At 36.8% G+C, this 4,539-nt stretch overlaps 1 long non-coding RNA gene across 1 annotated transcript; it reads right to left on the bottom strand.

The window, feature by feature from the left end:
• Positions 1-3,179: 3,179 nt before the first annotated feature.
• LOC121601130 lies at positions 3,180-4,201 on the bottom strand. Its single transcript, XR_006006016.1, has 3 exons — positions 3,952-4,201; positions 3,519-3,818; positions 3,180-3,461 (listed from the first exon to the last, which is right to left on the bottom strand). It is a non-coding gene; the product is annotated as an uncharacterized LOC121601130 (long non-coding RNA).
• Between the last annotated feature and the right edge of the window lie 338 nt (positions 4,202-4,539).

The raw sequence follows: 4,539 nt of genomic DNA, 5'->3' as shown, positions 1-4,539 counted from the left end.
TATGTATTCTTACAGCTCGATTGGATGAAGCAAAAAAATTAAAAGATGCTAACTTGATTCTGAAGGAGCATCTGGATTCCGTTGTAAAAGAAAATACAGCTCTCAAGAAACAAAACACGTGCCTGGAAAACGATCTTAAACTCGTAAAAAGTACAAGCATACAAAAAGAAGATTTTGTTCCTGAAATGAAAAAGGTGCTAGGAGATACATTAACTAGCAATCAAATCGATTTAATAACGAAGAGAAAGAAGCGAGTCAGATGGACAAAGGAAGAAATAAGCAAGGCTTTCACAGTAAGATACTTTTCCAAACGAGTTTATGGATATCTCGGAAATGATATGAAAATTCCAATGCCAGCGCCGTCAACATTGGAAAAATATTCCCAAAGAATTAATCTTAAACAAGGCATTTTAGATGATATCATTAATTTAATCGCGACCGTAACAAAAACGTTTACCAAAAGAGACAAGGAATGTGTCTTAAGCTTCGATGAGATGAAGGTAGAAAGCGTTATGGAATATGATCCGGCTGCAGATGAAATATTGGGACCTCACAATTACATGCAAGTGGTAATCGCTAGAGGATTATTCAAAAACTGGAAGCAGCCAATATACATCGGATTTGATCAAAGTATGACAAAAGACATAATTATAAGTATCATAAACAGACTGAGCGAGATTAATATAAATGTTGTTGCAATAGTAAGTGATAATTGCCCAGCAAATACGAGCTGTTGGAAAGAACTGGGAGCAGATTATAATAACCCATTCTTTCCGCATCCCGTCACAAAAAAAATGTGTACGTTGTTCCTGATGTGCCGCATTTGCTGAAATTAACGAGAAACTGGCTAGTGGACCATGGATTTAAGTATAAAGAAAAAAATATTACAATTGAACCACTCAAAAAAATTCTTGAAGGTAGAATGGCTGCAGAAATTACACCCATATTTAAAATAAACACAGGACACATAAGAATGACTAGCCAAGAAAAACAAAATGTTCGGAAAGCAGCGCAACTTCTATCGCGTACAGTGGCAATTTCATTACGGAGATACGATGACACTACAGAAGCAAGTGATTTGGCAGATTTTATAGAAAAAATTGATTTATGGTTCAGTGTCTCAAATTCGTATTCACCATTTGCAAAAGAAGACTACAAAAAATCGTATATTGGTAACGAAATGCAGCGAAAGGCCCTCAACGATATGCGCGAGTTAATGGAGAATTCCATTGCGTTGGGAAAATCTTCGTTACAAACATTTCAAAAATCTGTGATTATGCAAACAACTGCTCTACAAATGCTGTTTGACGACATGAAGGAAAAGCATAAAAACGCAGTCAAATTCATATCAACATATAAGGCAAGTATTTATGCATTGTATAAAGCAGCAAATGTTGGGCCAAGTTTATTGTCCATCGTGCAATGCTGTATAGTTATTTAAAATGTTTAAAATAATCTATTCTATCTTCGTATTATAATTTTCTTTAACAGCTTAACCAAGATGTACTGGAGAACTTCTTCTCGCAAGTAAGACAAAAAGGAGGGGTGAATGATCACCCATCGCCGTTGAGCTGTCTTTACCGTATAAGAATAATGATACTTGGAAAATCCCCAACCATATTACGGAATCAAACTCATACCGGACAACAAAACAACCAAGAACCGGATGAATATTTGACGACAGTGGAACCTAACGTTGAAGAAAGTAATTTAAATGAAGAGCCGGAGGAATATATAGCTGCAACGGTGTTTTCAGGAGCCGAAATAGTACCGAACTTCCCAGACATGCAACGCATGGAAAAAGCTAATGGATTAATAAGCTCAGAAGATAGTGATATTATCAGTACGGCGAGCAGTAATCCTTTAACAATGACAGAACAAGAAGAAGATGGATTGCAATACATTATGGGTTACCTCGCAAAAAAATTTAACGAAAAGTATCCCAGCTTAAACCTAGGAATACAAACATTTAAAATTTTTAATGAGCATAGCTATTGCCAACCACCAACATTTGTGGACCATTTGTCGCTGGGTGGACTACACAAACCCAGTGAAGAGTTTATGAACATTGGAAAGAAAATGGAAAAAATATTCCAAAAATTACACAAAAATGGTAAATTTAATAAGAAAACATTAATCGTACGGAGATTAGCGGTTAATATACAGAAACAAGTCGAATTACCCTCAGAGATAGTTAAATCATTCGCAAAACAGAGAGTGATAGTTCGCATGCGATATTTGAACATGAAAGCCAGCTTTGAAGCTAATGGCACAACTAGCCGCAAAAGAAAATCGCAACAGCAAGATCCAAAAGGAATAAAAAAGATGAGAAGGATAATAAACTAAACGCACTATACCACCAAATTATCTGCAAATGGGGTAAGATCCGACACCTCCTTGAAGGTTAATATAGGCTCTCTTACTCAACTCCTATCCTGCGACGTCCGTTTCGTGCAGTGGTAACATGTATCATCGTATATCCAAGCTTGGGTACACGGGCCCAGTCCCAACCCCTTGGGCGGATGATGGTACATGGCCAACCAGGAGGGGGGCAGGCATTCCAGGCAACTGGAATGTCTTAACGTCAGACCAATCTAATGACGCTAAATCTGTCGAACAGGTGTATATAAAAGAATATCCTACAAGTATCCGAAAATATATGTCCTTCTCATCTAACGAAAATATTGAGGAAAGCCCACTGAAACTAGCAGCCGAAAAACGATTTAAAATGAACCTAATGATGAGTGATGGATAACCAGAAGCCTCAACCGTGACGGAGCAACTTATCCCGGATGGCAGCCAGCTTCTTTTTGTCTTCTTTTTTTCTTTTTCTTTTCTTTTTCTTTTCTTTTCTTTTTCTTTTCTTTTCTTACTATTTCTTTTCTAGATATCAGCGTGGAGGACATACTAAGGATCAAGATGGGCCATCACACAAACGCCTAAAGGAAGATAAAAGGTACGCGGAGTGTTTTAGTGCGGTCGCATTGATCGTAAGCTAATCTGTAATACAGATGGGTTACGATCAATGAATCCCACACTACCCACGACATGGAAGTCGTGGGTGCCTTTTGAAGGTTTCACTCCGCGATAACAAAAAAAAAAAAAAAAAACGAGAGCAACGATGAAGCTACTATTAACAATTAACCTTAAATTTCTCAACATATCAAAGCTGTGCGATTTTTCTACATGTTAAATATTATCTAATTAATCTATATACGTTCTTTAGTAATGCGTACATGTGCTTAAGCGTAGAATACATGAACTGTGATGTAGAATTTCCTTTTAAATGTTTTAAGAGATGATTAAACTGTTGATAGTGATATCGTTTCACTCACTAACTGTAGCTGTTCTATTTTTGCATTAAGTCGCACGAATAATGTTTATAAAATATGTTTGGTTCAGCTTGTAAGAGTAGTGTAATTCGCTTATACAATCCATATCAGGATTGAGTAGTTCGGACCCTAAAAGACAAAATAAATTTAGTAAAATGAATACCTTCGTAAAACCAAATATCATACCGTACGTCGAAAACATCACTTCCGGAATTGTATATAACGCTAGCTCAAAAACTAAATCACGTTGGTTCTGTAATGTTTTTCTGGATCTGGATGGATGGAATCTGGAAGCGCCAAATAATAGAATCATAACAAGTGATTTTGCTTCCGCCATGTGTACAAGAATCATATGCCACCATCCGACACGGAAACCACAACCAAATGGCTACATATAATTAGGACGGGTGACCAAACTCACTGTTGGCGCGTTTATTCAATTTCATCGAATTGGGTTTGATATATACGGTCTAGTCTAGGAGGCACCTAAAATATAGTATGAGATGATGTTTATATTATTATAGACTAACATATCACAAGGAACTGAGTTTATCAAATATCATATCACATATGACCACGTATCTTAACCACTTTCCAGATGATAAAATTAGCCACGAACATTAGATTGTAATAGTACAGATATTGCGCGATGAATAATTTATGTGATCACAAATCACTGAACAATGATTTTATCTTAAATTTACGGAAAATGTTAACTTAATGTCCTTCTTGTTGTTTTGCATCATTCAGATCGTAAACATTGGAAACTAGCCTCGCACACATACAATCACATTCCTTGTATATACACGCGGTAATCCAGACGTCACTTTTCTTAGCTGATTCTTCTTCAGCTTAGCAGTGAAAACGGGGTTAATATGTGACCTGGTATTTCAACAGACCTTGCTCTAGATAATCAGCGTCGTTGGCTCGTGAACTTGCACTCTTTTCATATTCTCCATTTCTACGTTTTTCAATAAAAGTGAATTCAATACACAACATTTTTGGTGTCAGAAGTGGGATCCTAACAAAAGTGCGATCCTAACAAAAGTGCGATCCAAAAAGAACATCCATTGCGATCCAGTAAAAGTGTGAATAGGAATCTGATCCACACAATTGCAAAACTGCGTATTGCGTGAATGAGAGAGACAAAATGGCTCCCATCGACAATGAAACAATGGCAACACTTTCAAGCATGATTGCGCAAGCC

The sequence above is a fragment of the Anopheles merus genome, unplaced genomic scaffold (assembly GCF_017562075.2).
Source record: "Anopheles merus strain MAF unplaced genomic scaffold, AmerM5.1 LNR4000030, whole genome shotgun sequence".
NCBI lineage: Eukaryota > Metazoa > Arthropoda > Insecta > Diptera > Culicidae > Anopheles > Anopheles merus.
Note: the sequence above shows the minus strand (reverse complement) of the source record. Positions and strands in the feature narration are given on the sequence as shown.